This window comes from Bubalus kerabau, chromosome 1 (assembly GCF_029407905.1).
Source record: "Bubalus kerabau isolate K-KA32 ecotype Philippines breed swamp buffalo chromosome 1, PCC_UOA_SB_1v2, whole genome shotgun sequence".
Taxonomy (NCBI): domain Eukaryota; kingdom Metazoa; phylum Chordata; class Mammalia; order Artiodactyla; family Bovidae; genus Bubalus; species Bubalus kerabau.
The window spans coordinates 89,597,887-89,625,445 of record NC_073624.1 but is presented as its reverse complement, the minus strand read 5'-3'; the positions used below and the strand labels follow the sequence as shown (position 1 = coordinate 89,625,445).

Sequence of the window (27,559 nt, the reverse complement as noted above, 5' to 3'; positions counted from 1 at the left end):
GCTGTGTCTGAGGGCTTACACCACACTAGGATTGCTCCGGCCATCTGTAAGTGAGACCTCTGTTTTTCGTTTCTCTGTAGGGATATGTAGAAGGTAGCAGCCGCCTGGAACCCTCTCTGGCAGTGGGGGATCAAGATCGACCACCAGAATGGGAGGAACTGAGGAAGCTTGTCATTCCTCCAAACACAGGCTAGTTTTCCCTTCTTGGAGGGCTCAGGGGACCAAAGTGGAGGTGATAACTATTGTAGGTTATAGAGAGGCTACAGTCCATGGGGTCGCTAAGAGTTCCACACAACTGAGTGACTTCACTTTCACTTTTCATTTTCATGCATTGGAGAAGGAAATGGCAACCCACTCCAGTGTTCTTGTTTGGAGAATCCCAAGGATGGTGGAACCTGGTGGGCTGTCGTCTATGGGGTCACACAAAGTTGGACACTACTGAAGCGACTTAGCAGCAGCAGCAGCAGAGAGGTTGCCCTCAAAACTCTAAGAGGCCAAATTCTCAGCATGAGAATTAAAAGGTCTGAGACAAGCAGAGATAAATTCTAGTGGCTCTCTGATGAATTCTTAGAGAGTGCTGTTTTGATTGGTCAACTTCTGGCTGTAATGCCCATTAACCAGGTGGCATGCAACAAACTCTTTACCTTCAGAGAAAATAGTGGTAATGAGATTACTTTAACAGTATTACTAGTGATGATGATAATAATGGTAGACTCTTACAGCTACTGTTCTAAGGGCTTTACATATATTACCATTTAAATCCTAACAACAATATTTAACATTTAGGTATTATCACTCTCAGTTCCTAGTACACAGTGCCAAAGTCCAAAGAGGTTATTGAAAGTGCCTCAATTTTCCAGGAAAGACCAGCAGAGTTTATTTTGAAGTCTTAAGTGGGAGTCAGACAAGAAATGGCGCTGCCGTCTTCCAAATGACAGACGTACAGGAGTTGCCATCTGAGTTCCCGTCCCTGCTGGTGACCATAAATTTGTTTTCTATGCCTGTGATTCTATTTCTGTTTTGTAAATAAGCTCATTTGTACCATTTTTTTTTTGATTCCGCATATAAACAATGTCATGATATTTGTCTTTCTCTGACTTACTTTACTCGATATGACAATCTCTAGATCCATTCGTGTCATTGCAAATGGTATTATTTCATTCTTTATGACTGAGTAATATTCCATTGTAATATTCCATTCCCTTCTCCAGGGCATCTTCCTAACCCAGGGATTGAACCCTGGTCTCCTGAATTACAGGCAGATTCTTTACCATCTGAGCCACCAGAGAAGATACCAATATAGAAGATAACAATATTCTATTGTATATATGCACCGCATCTTTATTCAGTTATCTATTGATGGACATTTAGGTTGCTTTCACGTCCTGGCTATTGTAAATAGTGCTGCAATGAACATTGGGGTGCATATATCTCTTTGTATTATTGCTTCCTCTGGATACATGCCCAGGAGTGGGATTGCAGGATCATATGGTAGCTCTGTTTTTAGTTTCTTAAGAGACTTCCATACTGTTCTCCATACTGTTGGACCAATTTACATTCACACCAACAGTGTAGGAGGGTTCCCTTTTCTAAACACCCTCTCTAGCATTTATTGTTTGTAGATTTTTTTGATGATGGCCATTTTGACTGATGTGAGGTGATAGATACCTCATTGTAGTTTTGACTTGCGTTTATCTAATAATTAGTGTTTTGAGCATCTTTTCATGTGCTTTATGGCCATCTGTATGTCTTCTTTGGAGAAATGTCTCTTTAAATTTGCTACCTATTTTTTGATTGGGTTGTTTGTTTTTCGATATTGAGCTGCATGAATTGTTGGTACGTTTTGGAGATTAATCCCTTGTCAGTCGTTTTGTTTGCAAACATTTTTCTCATTCTGCGGGTTGTCTTTTCGTTTTATTTATGGTTTCCTTTCCTGTGCAAAAGCTTTTTAAGTTTAATTAGGTCCCATTTTCAATTTTTGCTTTTATTTTCATTCATTATCCTATTTTATTTTCATTGCTTTAGTTGGATCAAAAAAGATCTTGTTATGGTTTATGTCAATGCGTGTTCTGCTTATGTTTTCCTCTAAGAGTTTTATAGTATCTGGCCTTACATTTATATATTTATCCATCTTGAGTTTGTTTTTGTGTACGGTGTTAGGAAGTGTTCTGATTTCATTCTTTTACACAGAGCTGTCCAGTTTTCCCAGCAACACTTATTTTTGCCATTGTATATTCTTACCTCTTTTGTCATAGATTAGGTGACCGTAGGTGCTGGATTTTCTATCCTAAACAGCCTCTATTTCTTACCAGCTTTGTCATCTGAGGCCAAATTCTCCCCTTCTCTCCACTGTGGTTTCCTCATCTATAAGAGGGAATAAATTATTTCTTCACAGGGTGATGATAAAATGCCATCAAAACAATGGACTTAAAAGTTCTTTGTAAAGAGTAAATTCTCATAAAAAGACAGTGTTCTTAGTTCTTGGGGGAAAAACTTTTTACTTCTCTATCACCAAATAAATACTAGTTCACATCATGATCATTCACATCCATGATAATAAGGAAAAAAATATATAATCTCTTCATGCAGAGACAGCAGTTAACACTTTAATATAGATCCTTTGAGACCTTTCATTGCTTCCTTGGTAGCTCAGCTGGTAAAGAATCCGCCTGCAACACCAGAGACCCTGGTTCAATTCCTGGGTCAGAAAGGTCTGCTGGAGAAGGGAACAGCTACCCACTCCAGTATTCTGGCCTGGAGAATTCCATGGACTGTATAGTCCATGGGGTCGCAAAGAGTCGGACAGACTGCGCGATTTTCACTTTCACTTTTCATTAAAATGAAAGGTACTCCTGTTATAATTTTGTAAAAATAGGTGCTGATGAGGTAGAGAAAGGGAGGAGTTTGAGGGCCGCAGGTTGATCATGTGGAAGAGGGCACTGGGGATGGGCCCCGTGGACACATCCTTTCAGAAGCCCCACTGGCAGGGAATTGAATAGTCAGATAAAGCACTTAGTCAATTAAAGTAGGGAAACGGTGAACATGGAAAACACTGATTTTATTAAAGTAGGACTTTTTTTAGAAAAGAAGAAAACATAAAATATAGCTTAATTTAACAATATTTTGAAGGGATGAGCTTTCTTCTTTAAGTACATAACAGCTGATGGGAGTTCTGTGTGGAATTTTTAAAAAGTAGCAGTTGACACAAGGTCACTGGTTTCCAGTCCCAACATCTTTAAAGAAGGGGGAGAACTCAGAAAGAGCTGGGAAGCAACCTGAGTTCAGAATTCTTCTAGATTAAACAAAACTTCCCCAATTTTTTCCATTTGTCTTGCACATGCCAAACTCTCAGATTTTGCTTTTGTTTTGTTTTTTAAGCTACTTTCCTGTTACTGTTTATTAGAAGCATTCAGTTTAGATTTTGCACAATAGCAATTCTTTTCCTAACTCATATTTCCTTGGTTTACGTAGTATAAACACAAGCACAACTGGCCTAACTAGTTTGTGGACAAACACATCTACCTCTTGGTGAACCTGAACCGTGGGGGCAGAAAAGGCCTTGAGTCCTGCCTCCTGGACATAAGCATTTACTCTGCCATTACACAGAATGTTTAACTGGGAGCAAGCAATCAGTTCATCCAGCTTTGAAGGTTTCTAATATAAAGCTGAAACTCCAGTACTTTGGCCACCTCATGCGAAGAGTTGACTCATTGGAAAAGACTCTGATGCTGGGAGGGATTGGGGGCAGGAGGAGAAGGGGACGACAGAGGATGAGATGGCTGGATGGCATCACTGACTTGATGGACGTGAGTCTGGGTGAACTCCTGGAGCTGGTGATGGACAGGGAGGCCTGGCGTACTGTGATTCATGGGGTCGCGAAGAGTGGGACACGACTGAGCGACTGAACTGAACTGACTGAACTGAATACACTGTAAATACAGAAAAACAATTGTGCCCAGGAGAATACTTTTGCTACAAGTAACAGAAATCCAGACTCCAGCTGTTTTTGTTTTTGTTTAATAAGATGGGTTTCAAGGCTGGGTGATTCAGAGATTTCGTGGCGTCAAGGGGGCCCCACATTATCGCCACTTCCCTGGACTGCTACTCACAGGATGGGCTTCATCTTGCAACTCTGGCCAGGAGCTGGGGCTTCAGGTGCCCTGTCTCTTGCTAAGTGGGAGTGAGGAACAATGGGCATCCAGGAATCAGGTCCTTCCCCTCCATCTTATTGGCCCAACTTGGGCCCCATGCCCACCCTGGTCTTCTTAATAACACCATCAGAGGACTGGCCTGTGCTGCTTGGTCTGAACGTCAGCATCCGCTGCCGGAGCAGCAGCTGTGTTCAGCTTCCCATTCCCGTGAATCCCAGCAGCTGCGTAAGCACCCGAACAAAACTGGATTCTAGGAGGGAAGAGAAAAGCAAGATAGATGCTGGGAGAGGTGTAGCCGCTCCTACAGGAGGCTTCCCTACTTCACAGTGTGGCGTCGGGCTGGCTGTGTTTCCTGAGGAGCCACAAACATACCTGCCTGAGGCATCTTTGCCCCTGGTCAGAAGTCCTCCCGTGGCATCGTCCACAGTTAGCGATTCTGAGCAGCTAAAAGTGACAAGATGCACAGAAACTGGCCTCACTGGAACTCATGTCCAAACACCTGGATGGCTCTCCCAGTGCCCGCCACCTGCCCACGCGCCCCTTGGTGGTTCACCATCCCCTCAACAGGAAGCTGTTTGAGGCTTCTCACCCCTTGAACGCCAACACCTGCTTCCTCCTCTCCTCATATCCTGCTGACACCATTTTCTCAGACTTCATTGTGCAAACAGCAGCTGCCAGACTGCTCCTTGCTCAACTGTACCCTTTGCCTCTGGCCAGGGCGCTGCCTGGCCTGTGGTCACAGTAGGTGACCCAGCCCCTCTGCCTCGACCTGTGCCCCAGTTCCCTTCCCACCCGCCCCCCTCCTTTGCAGGCCACCAGACCCTTTCTCCAGCTCTAGGGGCCCACAAATGTGCCACAAGCTCATATGTTAAAAATAAAGCAGAAAACCTCTTCCTCGACCTTCTTCCTGCTCATGCCTAGCTCTTTTTTTCCCCACAAAGAAAACTCTTTTAAAGTGTGGTCTAGAGTCTCTGTTTGGGCCCATTCAGTCCTTATCCCCTCAGCTCACCAAACTTGAACTTTTTACCCCATTGTCAGGCCCCAGAAGCAGCTCTAATCCAAGTAATCAAAGGCCTTGGCTTTTGCCAGATCCAGGCGCCTGCTGCTTTTGTCTGACTTGACCCCTCAGCACTTTCTTCATCCTGCCACATTCCTCTCTCGGCTTCTAGAGCATGCTCTCTCAGGGTGGGTTTTCTGGGTGGATTTCCATGGGCTTCCCTGCTGGCTCAGCCAGTAAAGAATCTACCTGACCCCTGGGTGGGGAAGATCCCCTGGAGAAAGGAATGGCTACCCACTCCAATATTCTTGCCTGGAGAATCCCATGGACAGGAGAGGCCTGTCCATGGGAGACACTACTGAGCCAGTTCTCTCCTCCCTTCCTCCCTCTACCTCTTCCCTGCCTTCCCCTCTGTCCTTCTTCCACACTCTTGGCCCCCAAGTATCTGTTCACCCGCTGTTTAAACAGTGATTGGCAGGCCCAGATCTCCCTCTGGCCCTGTGGTGCCCACTGGCTGCTTGCCCACTCCTACTGGGATGTCTCATAGCATCTTCAACCCAATATGCCCCATTCAGAATGTTTGATTGCTCCCCACCCTCTGTCCCTCAAACCTGTTTCTCCTCAGATCTTCAACCCCTAGGTTGACCATCTACACAGCTGCTCCAGACTCAACTTGGGTGTCATTCTTGGTTCCTCTTGCCCCATGCCGCTTCTCTCACAAACTCCATCCAAAAGTCCTGTCATCTCTTCCCCAAGACAACGTCAGTCCATCTGCTTTTCTCCATCTCTAGCGGCAGTCATCTCGCAGAACCACAGTGATCATCAGACCCTGATTCTCTTCTTGCCTACTGTACAGGGGCCAGAGTAAGCTTCTAAAAATATTAAATCAGGTCATCTCGCTCCCCTGTATAAAACCCTTCAGTGGCTTCCTATTGTGGGCAGAACAAAGTCTAGAAACCTTATCATGGCCTAAGTGGCCTTAACCGATCTCATCCTGACCTCTCTCTGCCTTATCTCTTCTGGTGAAACTCGACTCTAAGCACCCAGGCCTTTTCTAGTGGTGAAAACGCAGACTTGCTCCCACTCAGGGCCCTTCAACTTGCTCTGCTATCTGACTTTTGCAAGCTTGGTGTCACTCAAGTCTCTGCTTAAAGGTCACCTTCACAGAGGCCTTCCCTGGCCAGACAGAAGTTAGCCCCTGTCCTCCATCACTCTCTACGCTTAACCCGTTCTATTTGTGTTCTAGAATGTATCACTATTGAACTTATCTTTTCACTTGTTTGTTTTCTCTTTCTCATTCATACTAGACTGTCGCCATCAGAAAGCAGAATATTATATCTTATTGACTGTGGTGGCTGTTGCACCTAAAACAATAGTAGGAGCAAAAATGAAGTTGTGTCTGACTCTTTGCAACCCCATGGACTGTAGCCTACCAGGCTCCTCTGTCCATGAGATTTTCCAGGCAAGAGTACTGGAGTAGGTTGCCATTTCCTTCTCCAGGGGATCTTCCCAACCCAGGGATTGAACCCAGGTCTCCCGCATTGTAGGCAGATACTTTACCATCTGAGCCACCAGGGAAGCCCAGGAAAGTAGGAGCAAATAGTAATAATAATTTAATGAATGAATAACTCTGCTTGTCTGACTTAAAACTTGCTTTACAAAAGGAATAACCACCTTGGAATGATCAATAGAGGTCATGGGACAAATAACCCATTCTTTTTTCAGCTACAACTTTATTTAGCAAATATTTATTGCCAGGTTGTGTGCTAAGCACTGGAGGAAACCAGATGAAGAAAAACTAAAAGCTGATTTCAAGAGTTCAGAGGTTACGGAGTAGTGACAGATTAAATTTAGAAAGTTGCAGTTTGACAAATACATCGAGAGAGGGAAGCAAAGGATGGTATTGGAACTCGATGGGGCGCATCTAACCCAGAAAGCTGAGGTCAAAGAAAGCTTCCCGGAAGAAGTGATCCCTCAGGTGAGTCTTAAGGATAAGAGTCAGCCAGGTGAAGAAGTGGTAGAAGGTGGGACTGAACAGTCCAGCAAAGGGGACAGTAGAAGAACAGGAGCCTTGGGAAGGCATGAGGGAAGGGCAACGCGCTTAGAAGAAATGGAGACTGAGCTCAAGGAGGGGAGGAGGAGGGCCTGCAAAGATGCCGGACTGGACAGCTGAAGGTCCCTATCATAAAAGGTCTTGCCACAACAACCACAATGCTGGACATTTATGGAGAGCTTGCTCTGGTGCCAGGCACTGAGTGAAGCATATCGCACCGTGTTATTTAATCCCCATGACAACCCCATGAGATAGATGCTGTCACTCTCCTCCTTTAACTGATGGGGAATGATAAGTCACTTTTCTGAGGACACACACAGAGAGAGCAGAGTCCACGTGCAAGCCCATGGACGCATACTACAAACGCTTTCAGACAAAAGCCCTGGATCTCTGGTGAAATCTCTTGATTTCTCTCTGGTTCTTAGTCTCCTCATCAGTAGAATGGAGCTGATGGCAGTGTCCCTACCACGTGGAGTCTGAGGATGCAGTGAGATAATTCAGGTACTGAATTGAAACTTACTCACTGGTTAATAAATATGAGCTACTACTATTATTTTTTATTTTCTTTTTGGAAAGACTACTATTTAAACCTGGGGATTTTTCCCTGGGAGCAGAAACAGGACTTAACAGTTCCTGAACATTGGGGCTCTCTTCTTTCTTTAGGATTGGTGATTAGTTTACGCTTTTGTAACATACTGTGAATATCTAACTTTGGTCTTTTCTCTTTTCTTCTAATATCTTTTTATATCCAGATTGACAGGCGAAAATATAGAATTTATATTTGTAAGAAAGAATTGATGGTTTAAATTTTTTTTCTCATAAAGTAATGCATGCACAAGTTAAAAAAATTCTAACAATACTATAGGGTAAAACAAAAAATGTGAAATCCTCCCTCTTTACCTACACCCTCATATATAATGTAATTATAGCTAAACATAATTATAGCTATTATTTCTCTTTTCCCAGAAATTTGTATGTATATATGTACATGTATGTTAAGTATATGTATAAAAATTTAATCCTTGGAATTCTCACTTTTAATAATATTGTATTCTACCTTATTTTTTCACTTAAAATAATTTAGTTTTGAGGTTCTTTATTGTACCAATTCAGATAAATGTACTGATCTTTCTTTTAAACAATTTTATTTATTTAGGCTGTGTGGTGTCTTCATTGCTGCGGGGGCTTTTCTCTAGTTGCAGAGAACGGGGGTAATCTCTAATTGTGGTATATGGGCTTCTCATTGCCGTGACTTCTCGTTGTGCGCTCTAGGCTGAGTGGGCTCAGTGGTTGCAGTTCCCAGGCTCCAGAGCACAGGCTCAATAGTCGTGGTGCACAGGCTTAGTTGCTCCGTGGCATGTGGGATCTTGCCAGACCAGGGGTCAAATCTGTTTCTCCTCCGTTGGCAGGAGATTATTCACCACTGAGCCAACAAGGGAGCCCAGATAATTGTATTGATTCTACTGAACAGCCAGGTAGTGTTCCATTTTATAGGGCCACGGTAGCATATTTAATCTTTTCTTGATGGGCATTTAAATTTCATCTAGTTTTCTTACTATTACAAGCAATATTATTAGGCTGTCTCTGTACTGTATATATTTGCCTCTGTGTACAAGTGTTTCTGTGGGAAAAATTTCTAGAAGGGAAACTGCTAAGTTAAAGAAAATGCACTTTTAAAATTTTAATATTTATTGCCAAATTGCTTCCAAAGAATTTATAGCAATTTACATTCCATTAGCAACATGAGAGAGTTCATGTTTCCCATACCCTTGAGTATGAGCAAAGTTTTATTTTTGCAAGTAAATAAGTAAAAATGTATCTTGTTTCAACCTACATTTCTTTGATTATTTAAAAGGCTGGAAAAATGTTTTTATATGTTTGTTATCTATTTGCTTTTTTTTGCTGCACACTGTCTGCTTTTTGACTATTTTTCCAGTGAATCGTTTGTTTTTTTCTTGCTAATTCTTAAATCTCTTTGTTACAGTAAAAAAATTAACCCCTTCCTTATTTTTAGAAATTGAAATTTTTTTTTTCTATCCTGTGGTTTATCACTTGATTTTGTATATGGTATTCTTTGTCTTGCAAGTTTGTGTAAATTTGTTGATCTTATCTTATATGACTATTGACCTTCTCCAGTTCAAAATTATGAAAAAAGTTTTTGAAAAAAAAATTACCAGTGATTTTTCTAGTATTGTTATTACTTGTTTTACTCGATAATTATGGATCTACAGATATATTATTCGGGTATAAGAAGTGAAGTACTTCAGCACTTTTTTCCTAATGGGTTGTTTGTCACAACATTTCTGAATTATTCATATTCTCCCTTTGACCTAAAATACCAATGTATTTATATTCTAAATTCTCAAAAGGATATGGGTCTCTCTGTGGGATCTCTCTTCTCCACTAACACCTTTGTTATTTCCTGTACTTTCTCTGTAATGTCTTTCTGTTTTCCCATAATTTATCTATGTATAAAATGTCTTAATGTTGGGTGAAATCAGTTCTCTTTCATTTTCTGTTTATGGTTGTACTGGCCATTCTCACTTCTTTATTATTCCACATCAGCTTTGTATCATTTTGTCAGATTCTCCAGAAAATCCTACTAGTAGTTGGATTAGAATTACAGTTGCTTCAGGGAAAGTAAACTATGTTGTTTCATTTACCCCATTTTTTTTCTAATGTCCCTGTATTAATCAGGATAAGATGGACCATGCTGCAAGAATAGTTAAACCTCTAAATCTCAGTGGATTCATTCTATAAAACTTTTTCTCACTCATACAAATTTCAGTGCAGATCAGCTGCTCTCCAGAATAGGTCCTCCCTGTACTGCTCCACTGTCCACGCTATTTTGATCTTACAGCTTTGCTCTCTCAAGAGAGGCCTCCGTGGACTATGGAAGAGACATTTAGTGTCAACAGTTACCCATGTTCTCACTTGCATTTCCAGCCCCCTTGTAGTCAGTGGGGCCATATGATTCTGGCCAATGGGAAAAGCTGGATTTTCTCTGTGATCTCTTCCCTTGTTGCCATAGCTGAGGTCATGAACTGAGGTGACAGAGCCCAAATAGACACCTTCTCAATAACAGTCACCTAGTGGGAGGCAGCTGCCCTGGAGACTCATCTGGCTCCCATCAGAGCTGGGGTGCATGTGAAATAACTTTTATTGTATTAAGGTCACTGGGACTCTTAGGGTAAATTACTACTACAATAAAACAGTTAAGATGGCACTAGTGATAAAGAACCCGCCTGCCAATGCAGGAGACAAAAGAGACACTGGTTTGTCCCTGGGTCAGGAAGATCCCCTGGAGGAGGGCATGGCAAGCTACACCAGTATTCTTGTCTGGAAAATCTCATGGACAGAGGAATCCGGCGGGCTACAGTGCATGGGGTCCAAAGAGTAGGACACCACTGAGTGACTGAGCAACACCACCACCACAACAAAGCAAACAACTCTATCCTGACCAATATAAAAATTAGTACCCAAAGTGATATGCTGCTGGAAAAAAAAAAAACAAAAAACAAAAAACCCTTATAATACCGGTTTAGCAATCTGTAGTAACAGCAAGGAATCTGATATCAGAGGCTGGGAAGAACCAAAACATCTGGTAAAGGTGTTACTTGTGATTACCTTGAAGGCAGGTTATTTCACTATTGAGCTTGTAGTTCAGGGAGGAGATGATGGAAAACAGAACCTTAGTTCTCTATGTGGTTGCTACTGGTTGTGTTTGGCTAAGTGTTGAAAGAGAGAGAGAGAGACAGAAGAGTTGGAGGGGATTGGTGACAAAAAATCAAAGGCATAAAGCTCACATCATAAGTCCCTCAGAGAGAATATTGAATGATTCCCTGCTCCCGGAAATGTCTGAAAGCAGATGGACCGGACCTACTGTACGTTTGAAAGAGTTATGAAGTAGTGACAAAGAAGCATGAACCTGGTCTAAAAGGCCGGAGGCACCAACCTCCATCCTGAGCAGGAAGTGGCTATGTACAGCTGTGGGGAGAGCCAACACCCCCAGTACCAATTTCAGGTGTGACCGAGAACGTAATAGAACAGTAAAGACTTCTCAGAGGAAGTCTTGTTGACAAGAAGTTCTGGGACTGCCCCATACCCTGGAAATGAGCTCCTGAAGTCAAGTCTGTACTGACGGCCTTGTCACCTGTTAGAGATGCTTAAACCAGCATAAGGCAATTGTCTTATATTTCACTAATCAGATTCAGTTGGATGTTTGAGGCGGGGACTGACATGTTTCTGTTAATCTCAGATGTTTTCTTGTTCTGAAGTAGTGAGAACTAAGGGTATTATGGGAGTGGCCACCTCTCATGCATCAAGTTGCTGAGAATTCTGTAGAGAAGGCAGATTAAAAAAAAAAAAAGAAAGAAAGAAAATGCTTCTTGTGCAGTAGTAGAGATAAGAAGCCATACGTATAGGGGGAGAAGGGAAAGAGAGAGAAATATGCTTCTGCCTGAGTCCCTTGGAGCTTTCTACTCCTCTTGGCTACCTGTGGTTCACATCCCTTTGAGGACCAACTGCATTCCTGTGAATTCCAGAGGACACTAGTTATCTCTTTTTCTTATCTAAGTTTGATTGAATTGGTTTCTATTTCTTAAAATCAACAGAACCTTGACTGAGGAAGTTCCCATACCTTATCATAGCAAAACATCTCCAGGAAGGGACCTCCCCTTCCTTCCTGCTGTGTAGGTAGGTTATGGTTGTGGTCACAGCCACGGCAATGAGATTTCTCATCATGGTCAGACTTCAAAGTCATGATGAGGGAAGAAGAGTAGCTGGAAAATTGGCTCATGCTTCCATGCCCAACTACACTGGCCAATTTTAGAATCACTTTTCAATAGCAACACTGAAGAATAGTAATATTAAAATGAAATAGAATGATTCCAATTTTTCTTGGAAGAAGCTACTCTTTATTTCTGTTGTCCGTGTATTCTCCTGCTCTCTGGAAAGTTTCTTTGCTTTCTTGGTTCCATCTGCTTTCTTCTCACACCTGCAACATCCCCTCTCCTTTCACACTCTCAGTTGATGACCTCACTTCCTTTTCCATCGAGAAAAAAGAAACAACCAGAAGACAACTGTCTTATCTGTCCAACACCAAAACTACCAAATAACCAACAACTATACCCATTCTCTCTGCACTCCCCGCCTCCCTCCAGTGCTGTCCTACAGAGATTTCTGCAATGACAGAGATGTCCTGACTTGTTGTTCAATGCAGTAGCCACAACCCACATGTGGTTATTAAGCACTTGAAATGCAGTAAGAGCAACCAGGAACTGAATTGTACATTTTACTGAATTTTAATTAATTGAAGTTTAAATAGTCACATGTGGCCAGTGGCTGCTGAATAGGACAGTGCAGGTATGGAGAAATCCTTTGAAGGGTTTTTCTATGAAAGGAACAAAGAAATGGGGTGGACAGTCCCAGAGGGATGGGGGCCAAAGCAGCACTTCTTAAAAAGGTGGATAAGTGACATTTCCGCATGGCTGGTGGAAACAGTCCACTCGTTGTTGTCGTTCAGTTACTCTGTCATGTTCTACTCTTTGCAACCCTGTGGACTGCAGCACACCAGGCTTTCCTGTCCTTCACTATCTCCTGAAGTTTGCTCAAACTCATGTCCACTGAGTCAATGATGCCATCCAACCATCTCATCCTCTATCACTCCCTTCTCCTCCTGCCCTCCGTCTTTCTCAGCATCAGGGTCTTTTCCAATGGGTTGGCTCTTCGCATCGAGTGGCCAAAGTAGTGTAGCTTCAACTTCAACATCAGTCCTTCCAATGAATATTCAGGGTTGATTTCCTTTAGGATTGACTGGTTGGATCTCCTTGAAGTCCAAGGGACTCTCAAAAAATGATGAAGCAGGAGAAAGAAGGGTCAATGAAAAAAGTTGGTCTTAGAAACAGGCCATTGTGTACAGCTGCAGTGTCTCATATGGCAGCCACCAGCCACACATGGATATTTAAATGCACATTAATTAGAACTTAATAAAATGGTAAAATTTGTTCTTAGTCACACTAGTCACATTTCAAGTAGCTTCCATATTGGATGTACTTTCCATCATTGAAGGAAACTCTATTAGACAGTGCTACTCTATACTTTGTCTTCATTTCATGCTATCATTCTCTTTTTCTAACTAAAGATTATTAAAATCGAATATGAGCTTCCCTCATAGTTCAGTCAGTAAAGAATCTGCCTGCAATGCAGGAGACCCAGGTTTGATTCCTGGGTCAAGAAGATCCTCTGGAGAAGGAAATTACAACCCAGGACAGAGGAGCCTGGCAGGCTAGAGTCCATGGGATCACAAGAGTTGGACAACTTAGTGACTAAACCACCATCACCAAAACCAAATATATATATATATGTGCATAGTTTTAGACAGCCCAAAAGCTCTGAAACCAGCTTCTCGTTCTTTTCCACATTTTCTACTCTCCAAGCAATCATGTTCAGTTCTTTCCGTGTTTTAAGGAATATTTGTATCTCCAATTCTAAATTTTCTAATATGATTTCTTTCTTTCCAAGTTTTGGGCACGATCATGATTTGTTTACGGAATATGTGGATTTAGTGTTTCTCAATACTACTGGGTGGGCTTCCCTGATAGCTCAGTTGGTAAAGAATCCCAGGAGTCCCTGGTCTGATTCCTGGGTCGGGAAGATCTGCTGGAGAAGGGATAGGCTACCCACTCCAATGTTCTTGGGCTTCCCTTGTGGCTCAGCTGGTAAAGAATCTGCCGGCAATGTGGGAGTCCTGGGTTCGATCCCTGGGTTGGGAAGATCCCCCGGAGAAGGGAAAGGCTACCCACTCCAGTATTCTGGCCTGGAGAATTCCAAGGTCTGTATCATCCATGGGGTCCCAAAGAGTCGGACACAACTGAGCGACTTTCACTTTCGCTTTCACTTCAATACTACTAGGTGTCGCTGGTGGTAAAGAATCTGCCTGCCAATGCAGGAGATGCAGATGTAGGTTTGATTCCTGGGTTGGGAAGATCCCTTGAAGGAGGAAATGGCACCCCACTCCAGTGTTCTTGCTTGGAAAATTCCATGGGCAGAGGAGCCTGGTGGGCTACAGTCCACAGGGTCACAAAGAGTCAGACACGACTGAGCGACTGAGTACAGTACTCCTCCACCATCACACTGTACACATGTGTACACTTCTTGTTTCCCTATTTCATAACAGAGTCAAGTAATTTTATGGTGAGATCAATATTCAGCATTTTCGTTATTAAGAAATATCACTGTTTACCAGTGGTCCATATGATATGTCACGATTATTTTTTCTTTCAGATCTTTTTGCTTTCCCTAGAGTTAATACACTTAAAAATTGGCTAAGTTGTATCAGAATTTATCATCAGTTTGATGCCAGTCTCTTCCCTAGAAGTGTATGTGTTCTTTCCATATGGTCAGATACATCAATTTCCTCTTCTTGGAGTCCTTTCTCCCCGCGTCTTCTGAACTGCTCCATCTGTTCAGGTCACTCTCTGAGCCTACTGCTCAGTTTGCATCCTGGGATCTCCCATTACCATCCTGGAGGTTCCCTTCTCCTCTTTCTGCACTTGGCTCCCCTGTTGCCCTATCTTCCCATGCTCCTTTCTCTTGCTATCGCTGTAACAGTAACCACGAAAAGGAAATGTTTGAGGATTTGTGTGTCTGAAAATGTCCTTAGCTCATCTTCCCACTTAAAAGCTTTACTGTATATGGAACTCTGAGTCAGAAATAATTTTCTCTCAAATTATGAAAATGTTTCATTAACTTCCAGTTTCCACTGTTGTTGAAAAGTCCAAAGTTATTCTTACTCTTATTCCTTGTATATAACCTGTTTATCTATCTCTTTGTAACTGACATGCAATTTCTTCATGAGATTCCTTATTATGGGTCTATTTTTCATCCATTATGCTTGACCTTTAGTGGGCCTTTTTAATGTAGAAATTCGTGTGGCTCAGCTTTGGGAAGTCTTCTTGAATTGTTTGATTTCTTCACTTCTGTTAGTTCTGTTCCATCTTTCTGGAGCTCCTATAAATCAGATATTAGACCTCTTGAACTCATCCTCTGATTTTTCTTTCTTTTTTCCTTCTCTTAGTTTTTTGCTCTGCTTTTCTCAATTTATCTTCCAATCCTTGTATAGAGCTTTCATATTTTTAATTTCCAAGAACTCTTTGTTTTTATTTTTTTTATTTTTTTGCAGCAACCTGTTTTTGTCTTGTAGATCCAATATCACCTCTTATCTGTGATAGTTTGTTTTCAAGATTTTTGCTGTTGCTGCTGTAGAATCTGAACCTCCAAGCAACTTCTGTTTGATGATTTTATTTCTATCTTTCATGTTAATAGTTTTCTAAAAGGATGGAATCTTGGTGTGTGGGTAATGGGAGGGACTTACTTACTGAGGTCATTAAGGTAAGTTTAGATCTTATCTCTTGGCCTAATTGGAGTCCCCTGAAAACATCATCCTGTCTCAAGTCTGGCTTTCAGCATTGGGAGAGAAAGGTTGGTGATAGAGGGAGAAGCAGTAGGCATCTTACCATTCACTGTGTTGATGTTTGTGTAATCCCAGTATCTCTCTCCAGGATCTTTCCTCTCACTATAAATCCAGTATATATCTAGTTTATCCTCCTACAGTGGTTGGGAAGGTCTGTTTCCCAGCTGTGGGAGATGGTGGGGGAATTAGGTGTGGAACTCCTTTTCAAACAGCTCTCAGACCCACATTTAGCCTTCAAACCCAGTTGAACCTCTAAGAGAAATTCCTGAGCCTTTTAGGTGTTCTAGCATGGCTTTCAGAGTTAGCTAGGCATTCAGTTTTCACAGATCTGAGTCACCCTATTTACATTTATATCCATGTTTTCCAGCTTCTAAATTGTATTTGAGGAGAGTACATGATTTAAAATTTCCCTTATTGTCATTTAGTGAGATTTTTGAAGGTAAATGCACACATTAAGTCAGCTATCTGTAACCAGAAGGCTCCTTATTCCGTGCCCTAAAGAGAATTCATCAACCCCCGTAACCTAAACTTGCCATTTCTTTTACCTTCCTTTCTTTTGTCAATGGCTCCACCCTCTACAGTGTTGCCCAAACCAGAAACCTGAGAATCATGGTCTGTGTGTTCTTCTCTCTTACTCTCCACATCCCATCAGTCATAAAATCATTTTCCTTTGACTGACACCATATCATCCACAGATTTATCCTTTCTTTCCTGAATTATTGCCTGACTACTTGCCCCTCCACCAGTCTTTTCTCCCACCAATTCATGCTCCACCCACCACCAGTGAAATCTTCCTACAATCATATTTAATATTTGTCAGTGGCTCCTCTTTGCTGTAGGATAACACTCAAACTTTTAGGCATGGCATACAAAGCCATTTAAAATGAAATTCCTACCAAATTCCTAAAATTTACATCTTGCCATTTCTCTTTCATCTTCACCTTGCTCTGAGGCTACCATTCACACTAGCAACATCACACTTGCACAATGATATGCAAGACATAAGTTGAATAAATATTTCTGAGTTACATTCTCAAAGAAGTATGTTTTTCATGGTTATGCAGGGTCCTCATGTTTCTAGATAAAGGGGGGGTCCTTAGAGTCAGCGTATCTGACGACAACCTCACTTCGGTTAAGACCTCGTCTGAAAGGGGTAGCGCTGTGCTTCTGAAGGAACCTGTACAGACATGGAAAGGAAAGCCTGTTTGTTTTCAGGTTCATTGTTTCCAGAGAAGAGCTAAACCTTCCTGTTTTAGTCATAGGATCCTCCTGGCACTGCGAACTTCCTCAGGTCACTGGACCTGCCACTGAGAAGCTGGCAGTGTTTCCATAAAGAGATGTCATAACTATTTTTTACATTGATGTAAAGAGCTTTTCAAACAGAACAGGGAATGTAGTTATTCTTTATAAACCTCAATGGAATAATAAGCACCCATGAGTAGAAGCTACCTTCATGCCTGCTAATTCCTTGGGCTCAATGAAAGGGACATATTTCTGGAACTCCAGGCTCTCCAACAAATGAATGGATTGACTGGAAAGGTCATGACTTACCCATCACTGAGAGTATTCAAATATAGCATAAATATCCACTCTATGGTTATTAGACATTTCAAAGGAATCATATATTGGACTAGGTATTAAATCAAAGGAGCACAGATGTCCCTTCCCCACTTTGATATTCTTATTTGTCTCTGAGTCAAAGGATAATTACACAATCTTCCATTTTGCTTTGGCTGTGTAGACCTAGACTTTGGATAACAGATGGGAAAACAGACTTTGAAACTAAAAGCCCAGGAATTATAGTGCCTATTTTTATCAGGTGGTTTTGTATAATCCAAAGATTAAGAAAAAAAAATGCTCTGAAGAAAGTTGTTTGTAGAATAAATTTCATCACAGTCAGTATTGTCATGATAAAATATTTTCATAACCAGTACATTGTCAAACAACAGATGATGAGCAGCTATTATGAACACTTTTCAATACATTAACTGATTTAGATCCTTTCTTGAAGTTTATTGGAGTTTGAGAAGAACAATTTTTCTCCCCCTTACATTCTGTTGGTTTGAGTCTATGAAATGAGCAGCTGGGTGTATCCAGATTTTTAAAGCTCTGGGTTTCAAAATAAAGATCATAGAGTAGCTTTAAATTAGCTTAAGGATTCAAGCTCTGAAAAAGTGTATATAGTATTGGTCAAGGTCCATTTAGGAAAAGGAGGTATTTAGGTATTTCAAAAGGAGGGAACTTAACACAAAAATTGGTTATGAGGATATTGGAAAGGCTGAAGGAGCAAGAAAAAAGAATTAGGTTACTGAAAGATTAGAAACTGCAGGAAACAAATTTCTCTCTGAAATAGCGCCACTGTGACTTGAAGTCAGGAGCAGAAACTCCAGGGCTGGCCTGCGGGCCCTGAGACACTGCTGCCAGCTGGGGTCACCACCCCATCACCGTGCTGGTCACACGGCTGCTGTATCTGCTGCCACTTACATCCCAAACTGACACCCAACAAGTGGAAAGTCACGTCTCCCTTCTTACCTGCCAGTTCTCCCCAGTAGCCCCCATTGCTTGAATCCAATGGGAAGCCAGGGAACTAGAAGGCCTGGAAAGCATGGTTGGCAGAAACACCATCTTTATAATCCAGAGCAGTGCTCAGTGGAGAGCACATAAGCAAATGACCAGACATTGGCCAACATGGTCCTAGTTTTCAAAGAGGAGAGAAAAGTTATTTCTGTAAAGAGCAAACCAGTCAGACTGACACCAGCCTCGAGCAAGATTCTACAACGGGTGACTGAGTGGTTGTTTATGAGTCCTTACATAGGGCGGAGATAACCAGTACAAGCCAGCAGGGGACTACCAATGTACTGTGTTCAGTAAGTACCTCTGAAAACCACATAATTGCAGGGGCCCAATTTTAGCTATTCAGAAAATAGCAAAGGTGGGATTCCTTAGGAATAGATGTCTGAGAAACTTGTCCGAAATCAGAGAAAGCAAATATTTTAGGTTTGCATAGAACCAGTCACCTGTTCCATCAAAGTCCTTGTATATACTACATTGCACAGATGGAGAAGACTTTATTGACCTGAAAGGACCACAGAGATCTCCTTTATCTCTGTAAAGGCCACTGGGATTCAGAATCACTGAGTGCCCTGGCTGAAGTCACACAGCTGGTTAATTGCAGAAGTGGATCTGCAGTTCAGATTTCTGAACTTGCGGTTCATGCTTTACTAGCACCATACCCCACAAAGGACTGACTGTATTACACAGCCTTGTATCATCTTCACAAGGATGGCTATTGTCTTTCCTGTCTGGATGGAAGATTTGCAAGGATTCACCCAAACGCTCATTCTCTGGATGCTATGCTTCCAGTGGCAAGCATCTGTGAGCACTGCAGGAGAGAGGCAAGGGTCTGAGGAATGTCTTGACACCAGGCTTATGCCTGGGCACCCTTGAAACTGCTGGTTTCCCTTGTCTCCATATCCTCTTTGTAGTTACAATTAGAAACTTTTTTTGAAACTACTGTTTACAGGAAAGGTATAGCTTCCTAAATTTATTGAAGTTTACCTGAATCACTGCTTTTAAGAATCTTGTTTACCTCTAGGAAAATCTGATTAAATCACAAATAAATTTGAAAAGAAAAATGATTATGTCCACTGTCTTAGTTCATTTGAGATGCTAAATCAAAATACCACTGACTGGGAGGCTTATAAACCGTAGCAATTTATTTCTCACAGTTCTGGAGGCTGGAAGTCTGAGACCAGGTACAAGCACAGCCTCTTCTGGGTAGCTGACATCTTCCTGACGTGGGGAAAGGGGCCACAGAGACCTGTGGGGTCTCTTATAAGTACATTAACTCCATTCAACAGAGGTCGGCCTTCATCACCTAAGCACCTTCCAAAGGTCCCACCTCCCAAACACCAACACATAGGACATTAGGATTTCAACATATGAATCTGGGGAGTGAGGGGAACAAATATCCAAACTATAGTATCCATGTAACTCCCAGGTAAAGAATCTGCCTGCAATGCAGGAAACCCAGGTTCAAACCCTGGGTCCAGAGGATCTCCTGGAGAAGAGAATGGCCACCTACTCCAGTATTCTTGCCCCAAGAATTCCATGGACAGAGGAACCTGGTGGGCTACAGTCCATGGGGTCACAAAGAGTCAGACACAACTCAGTGACTAACACTTTCACTTTCAACTCCAATTCACTAAATTACCACTTGGAAATCTGCTGTGTGCTGGGCTCTGATTCTGCATTTTAAATGCATTATTTAAAATCCTTACTACAATCCTATGTATGTATGATGTAGGAATTATTTCAATATTAAGGATAGGAAACTGAGGGTCAGAGGGCCGTCACACACAAGTTCAGTTCAGTTCAGTTCAATCGCTCAGTCATATCTGACTCTTTGCGACCCCATGAATCACAGCACGCCAGGCCTCCCTGTCCATCACCAACTCCCGGAGTTTGCCCAAACTCATGTGCATCGAGTCGGTGATGCCATCCAGCCATCTCATCCTCTGTCATCCCCTTTTCCTCCTGCCTCCAATCCCTCCCAGCATCAGGGTCTTTTCCAATGAGTCAACTCTTGGCATCAGGTGGCCAAAGTACTGGAGTTTCAGCTTCAGCATCAGTCCTTCCAATGAACACCCAGGACTGGATCTCCTTTAGGATGGACTGGTTGGATCTCCTGTAGTCCAAGGGACTCTGAAGAGTCTTCTCCAACACCACAGTTTAAAAGCATCAATTCTTCGGCACAAAGCTTTCTTCACAGTCCAACTCTCACATCCATACATGACCACTGGAAAAACAGAAGCCTTGACTAGATGGACCTTTGTTGGCAAAGTAATGTCTCTGCTTTTTAATATGCTATCTAAGAATGATGCTAAAGCTGAAACTCCAGTACTTTGGCCACCTCATGCAAAGAGTTGACTCATTGGAAAAGACTCTGATGCTGGGAGGGATTGGGGGCAGGAGGAAAAGGGGACGACAGAGGATGAGATGGCTGGATGGCATCACCGACTCAATGGACGTGAGTTTGAGTGAACTCCGGGAGTTGGTGATGGACAGGAAGGCCTGGCGTGCTGGGATTCATGGGGTCGCAAAGAGTCAGACATGACTGAGCAACTGAACTGAACTGAACTGAACTGAAGTTGGTCATAACTTTCCTTCCAAGGAGTAAGCATCTTTTAATATCATGGCTGCAATCACCATCTACAGTGATTTTGGAGCCCAAAAAAATAAAGTCTGACACTGTTTCCACTGTTTCCCCATCTATTTGCCATGAAGTGATGGGACCAGATGCCATGATCTTCGTTTTCTGAATGTTGAGCTTTAAGCCAACTTTTTCACTCTCCACTTTCACTTTCATCAAGAGGCTTTTTAGTTCCTCTTCACTTTCTGCCATAAGGCTGGTGTCATCTGCATATCTGAGGTTATTGATATTTCTCCCGGCAATCTTGATTCCAGCTTGTGCTTCCTCTAGCCCAGCATTTCTCATGATGTACTCTGCATATAAATTAAATAAGAGGGTGACAATATACAGCCTTGACGAACTCCTTTTCCTATTTGGAACCAGTCTGTTGTTCCATGTCCAGTTCTAACTGTTGCTTCCTGACCTGCATACAAATTTCTCAAGAGGCAGGTCAGGTGGTCTGGCATTCCCATCTCTTTCAGAATTTTCCACAGTTTATTGTGATCCACACAGGCAAAGGTGTTGGCATAGTCAATAAAGCAGAAATAGATGTTTTTCTGGAACTCTCTTGCTTTTTCGAGGATCCAGTGGATGTTGGCAATTTGATCTCTGGTTCCTCTGCCTTTTCTAAAACCAGCTTGAACATCAGGAAGTTCACGGTTCACATATTGCTGAAACCTGGCTTGGAGAATTTTGAGCATTACTTTACTAGCATGTGAGATGAGTGCAATTGTGTGGTAGTTTGAGCATTCTTTGGCATTGCCTTTCTTTGGGATTGGAATGAAAACTGACCTTTTCCTGTCCTGTGGCCACTGCTGAGTTTTCCAAATTTGCTTGCATATTGAGTGCAGCACTTTCACAGCATCATCTTTCAGGATTTGAAATAGCTTAACTGAAATTCCATCACCTCCACTAGCTTTGTTCGTAGTGATACTTCCTAAGGCCCACCTGACTTCACATTCCAGGATGTCTGGCTCTAGGTGAGTGATCACACCATTGTGATTATCTGGGTCATGAAGATCTTTTTTGTACAGTTCTTCTGTGTATTCTTGCCACCTCTTCTTAATATCTTCTGCTTCTGTTAGGGCCATACCACACACTAGTCGGAGGAGGAAAATCTGAGAGTTGAACCCAGTCCCTCTGCCTCCAAAGGACATGCTCTTCCCACTCTGATATGTACTCTTTGTTTATTCACCATTCCTGCCAATGTGTGTCAATTTTTTTTTTCTAGAAAAATCACAGAATTGTACCTCAAGTACTTGTAAAGACATTTGTTAAAGAAATAAAAATACATTTTTATTTATTTACTCATTAAAAAATTTTTTTGTTTGCACTGGGTTTTCATTGCTTGGTGTGGGCTTTCTATAATTGCAGCTAGTGGAAGCTATTCTTTCGCTGCAGTACACAGTCTTCTCATTGCTGTGGCTTCTGCTGTTGCAGAGCATGGACTCTAAGCACACAGGCTTCAGAAGTTGTGGCTCATGAGCCTAATTGCTTTGTGGTATTTAGAATCCTCCTAGATCACAGATTGAATCCGTGTCTCCTGCATTAGCAAGCAGACCTGGGAAGTTCTAGAAATCCATTTTAAAACACAGACCAATGCCATGTTCCAATAACAGAAAATAAACTTATAGATCCATTACATGAACTGCTACTTTAAAATAACCTTGTGGTTCCCAGAGAGAGGTTGTTCCTCTAACCATTGATGACGTCCTGGGACTTCCTTAGCTTTAACAAAATTAGGTCTGGCTCTTTAAATGAAGCAAGAATAATGCAGAACTGAAGTCAACCTCTGGCCCAGAGTAGGATGTTGCCCATGGCTGGTGAATGTGTCACTGTGATGACATTAAGTATTTGGAAGAACTAGTGAACAGCCTGAGGTTAAGGGGAAAGCAACTGTAAGGCTAATAAATGGTTGCTATGCTAGGAAACTACCTTATTGAAGACAAATGATTTCTTTGGGTAGATATTTTAAGGATGGAGATTGTATTTTTTTTCTTGCTACATTTTTTCTTTGCTTATTCGCCAAAGTATCCCAACTAACTGCCTGCAGCAGAGCTGGACAGTCTTTCTGTAAACGCCTAACTAAAGAGTAACTGTGTTTGATGTTGCAGTTCTCATGGTCTCTGTTGCAGCCATTGGAGCCTGAGAGCAGCCTTAGACAATAGGTAAGAGAATGGGTTTGGCTGTGTTCCAATAAAGCTTTATTTGTTCACCCCTGGGCTACAAGGGCAAAGGCACCAAATAATAAATTTTGCTTCTACTTATATGCCCCCCAAACTTTCAAATCAAAGAAGCCAAGTTACATTTGTTAATTTTTTACAGCATTATGAGTGTTGCATCATTCACACCCAACACTGAATGTGACATTTCTTTAATGTGAATGTTTACTAGACTTGTTACAAATGATTTGGATGAAATCTTTGGTGTTTGCTCATCTGCTGTATTTCTTAGTGGCTCTGCATTCAGAGAAGGATCTGGTTGTGGATGGGAGGGGCCTCCAGGATGAGCCTCCAGGCATCCAGAATCACACACCAAGTGGCAGTGCGAGGGTGGTATTTGATGAATAGGTGGTGAGTATCTTTCTAAACCTGCCATCTCTGGGACTCTAAAATAGTTCAGACTAGTAGCAGGGTAATTTCACTTGAATAAGTTACTGGAATTTTCCATGGTCAAAGTACGTGCTAAGTCTTTTAAAGTATGGGGCTTCCCTGGTGGCTTAGGTGGTAAAGAATCTTCCTGAAATGCAGGAGATCCGAGTTTTAATCCCTGGGTTGGGAAGATCCCCTGGAAAAGGAAATGGCAACCCACTCCAGTATTCTGGTCTGGGAAATCCCAAAGAGTCGGACTCGACTGAGTGACTAACACTTTCACACTTTCAAAGCATTACTTATGATTAAGCAATTGGTCATGAGTGAGTGATGAGTGATAGTTGTTCAGTCGAGTCTGACTCTTTGTGACCCCATGAACTGTAGCCTGCAAGGCTCCTCTGTCCATGGAATTCTCCAGGCAAGAATACTGGAGTGGGTTGCCATTTCCTTCCCTAGGGCATCTTCCCGACCCAGGGATTGAACCTGGGTCTCCTGCACTGCAGGCAGATTCTTTACCATCTGAGTCACCAGGGAAGCCAATTTGTCATGCAGATTCCTGATTTTGTTTGTTTGGGTGTTTGTGTGTTTGATCACTAAATGAAGTATCGTTTTTTATTTTTTTTTTTTTTATTTTATTTATTTTTTTTTTTGAAGTATCGTTTTTTAGATAGCCAATAATAGCATATTCAATATGGTTTATGAAGCTAATAAATTAACTCAGTTGCAGCCCTTTTCCCTAGAGATTTTTTTCAGGGTTATGTTCCTTATATAAGAAGACACTCATTTACATATTTTTCTTAGTTATGATGATAATATGCTAACATGAAACTTTAATCTCTAATGATATAGAGTGTGTGTATGTGTGTGTGTGTGTGTGTGTGTGTACTCAGTTGTGTTCGACTCTTTGAGACCCCATGGATTGTAGCCTGCCAGGCTCCTCTGTCCGTGGAATTTTCCAGGCAAGAATAGTGGAATGGGTTGCCATTTCCTACTCCAATGATATAGTGACATAGTACCTCTATGATAGTATGAAAATCCAATAATGTATTGTTCCTTACAATCTTAGTTATCAATCACATTAGGATGTCATAGCATATTAGATTTTTGAGCTCAACTTCTTTTTAGGGAAGAGATAGCATTAACAATTTAAAAATTATTTTAAAGGAAGTCCCTGGTGGTCCAGTGGTTAGAACTGCGCTTCTACTGCAGGGAAGTTTTCAATACCTGGTTGGAGAACCAAGATCTCACATGCCTTTCAGTGTAGCCATGAAAAAAAAGAAAGAAGGAAACATCAAACTGTGAATCAACATTAGAATAGTTGCTCAATTGGTTAAATGCAATAACAGGAGAGAGCTACCCAGAACAACAGGGGGCTCACAGTAAACGTTAGTTTCTAAGAGCTTATTTATATTAAATATCAGCCATACTGTATATTGTGAGGTTAACTGTTAGAAGCTGTGCCTGAACTGCCATCAGAGTTAGGAATTCTGTTTTCTAAATGGAGGAACATAGTCTATTTAGAAAGGAAAACAGAGGCAAATATGAATAAAGTTTACATACTGCCAACCAAGGCCTTCAAGATTGAGTTTTTTTTTTTTAATTTTTATTTGATTTGTTCGTTTTTGGTTACACTGGGTCTTTGTTGCTGCCTGTGGGTTTTCTCTAGTTGCAGGGAGCAGGGACTACTCTTTAATTGCAGTGTGTGAGCTTCTCATTGAGGTGACTTTTCGTGTTGCAGAGCACACAGGTGTGCAGGCTCAATAGCTGTGAAAGTGAAAGCATTAGTCACTCAGTCGTGTCCAATTCTTGCCCACCAGGCTTCTCTGTCCATGGAATTCTCCAGGCAAGAATACTGGAGTGGGTTGCCATTTCCTTCTCCAGGGGATCTTCTTGACCCAGGGATTGAACCCAGGTCTCCCGTGATGCAGGCAAACTCTACCTACTGAGCTACCAGGGAAGACCTCAACAGCTGTAGTGCAAGGGTTTACAACATGTAGTTGTCCAGAAGCATGTGGGGTCTTCCTGAACCAAGGATCAAACCTGTGCCTGCTGCATTGGCAGGCAGATTCTTAACCCCTGGATCCTCAGGGAAGAGTCCCAAAGACTGTTTTAAGCTAAAAACAAACCCCTTATTCTGTATTGATCGACATGCCCATTGCTTTAGCTGATTTCAGGTAATCAGAAATACACACATTTGACAACATCCCTTTGACAAAACTAAAAAATAGTACTAGTGGTTGTAATCTGAGTGGTGAAGGTGCTGGCGAGCAATGAGATTCAATAACAAATGGATAATAATGGATCGTATCAATGACAGGTTTGTTGGGAGATTTTAATGAATGCTACAATTGCACTCGTCTCACACGCTAGTAAAGTAATGCTCAAAATTCTCCCAGCCAGGCTTCAGCAATATGTGAACCGTGAACTTCCAGATATTCAAGCTGGTTTTAGAAAAGGCAGAGGAACCAGAGATCAAATTGCCAACGTTCACTGGATCATCGAAAAAGCAAGAGAGTTCCAGAAAAATATCTATTTCTGCTTTATTGACTATGCCAATGCCTTTGACTGTGTGAATCACCATAAACTGTGGAAAGTTCTGAAAAAAATGGGAATACCAGACCACCTGACCTGCCTCTTGAGAAACCTATATGCAGGTCAAGAAGCAAGTTAGAACTGGACATGGAACAACAGACTGGTTCCAAATAGGAAAAGGAGTACGTCAAGGCTGTATATTGTCACCCTGCTTATTTAACTTCTATGCAGAGTACATCATGAGAAATGCTGGGCTAGAGGAAGCACAAGCTGGAATCAAGATTGCCAGGAGAAATATCAATAACCTCAGATATGCAGATGACACCACCCTCAGGGCAAAGAGTGAAGAAGAACCAAAGAGCCTCTTGATGAAAGTGAAAGAAGAGCGTGAAAAAGTTGGCTTAAAGCTCAGCATTCAGAAAACGAAGATCATGGCATCTGGTCCCATCACTTCATGGGAAATAAATGGGGAAACAGTGGAAACAGTGTCAGACTTTATTTTTTGGGGGCTCCAAAATCACTGTAGATGGTGATTGCAGCCATGAAATTAAAAGACGCTTACTCCTTGGAAGGAAAGTTATGACCAACCTAGACAGCATATTAAAAACCAGAGGCATAACTTTGCCAAGAAAGGTCCATCTAGTCAAGGCTATGGTTTTTCCAGTGGTCACGTATAGATGTGGGAGCTGGACTATAAAGAAAGCTGAGTGCTGAAGAATTGATGATTTTGAACCGTGGTGTTGGTGAAGACTCTTGAGAGTCCCTTGGACTTCAAGGAGATCCAACCAGTCCATCCTAAAGGAGATCAGTCCTGGGTGTTCATTGGAAGGACCGACATTGAAGCTGAAACTCCAATACTTTGGCCATCTGATGAGAAGAGCTGACTCAGTTGAAAAGACCCTGATGCTGGGAAAGATTGAGGGCAGGAGGAGAAGGGGATGACAGAGGATGAGAAGGTTGGATGACATCACCGTCCCAATGGAAGTGAGTTTGGGTGAATTCCATAGTTGCTGATGGACAGGGAGGCCTGGCGTGCTGCAGTTCATGGGGTCGCGAAGAGTCAGACACGACTGAGAAACTGAACTGACTGACTGACCAATGATATAATTTAGTGGGATAATTCTAGTGATTTTTAAAAATTTATACTTTCAAGACCTGTAAAATGTTCCCCCCGCCACCTCTTTTTTGCCTCCTAGTTTTTACAAACTCTTATGCATGCATGTGGCTCAAAATACCAGGTATAGTTGAAAGTTCCCACATGAGGAAAGAAAGAAAAACACAATGCTATTTAACACTTATTAATGTGAAAAAAACAGTAACATGTTCTTTTTGTTTGTTTTTTGGTAGGTTGTCCTGCGAACTACTTCACTATAATTGTTCCTTTCAAAGAATTAAAAAGGTAAGGTTTGAAATTCATCTGAAAGGCAGTGCTCAATGATGTGAGCTTCCAAATAGGAAAAAAAAGGAGAACCAGTACTTTGTGCTGAAACAGATCCAGAGTACAGAGTTCTACAAGTGTTTGGTGCCCATGCCTGGGGCCACCTGGCACATTGACCAACCCTCTCCCCACA

At 42.0% G+C, this 27,559-nt stretch overlaps 1 long non-coding RNA gene across 1 annotated transcript; it reads left to right on the top strand.

Moving 5' to 3' along the window:
- LOC129641684 (uncharacterized) lies at window positions 1-27,390 on the top strand. Its single transcript, XR_008709402.1, has 4 exons — window positions 1-46; window positions 803-976; window positions 8,611-8,676; window positions 27,336-27,390. It is a non-coding gene; the product is annotated as an uncharacterized LOC129641684 (long non-coding RNA).
- Window positions 27,391-27,559: the final 169 nt, after the last annotated feature.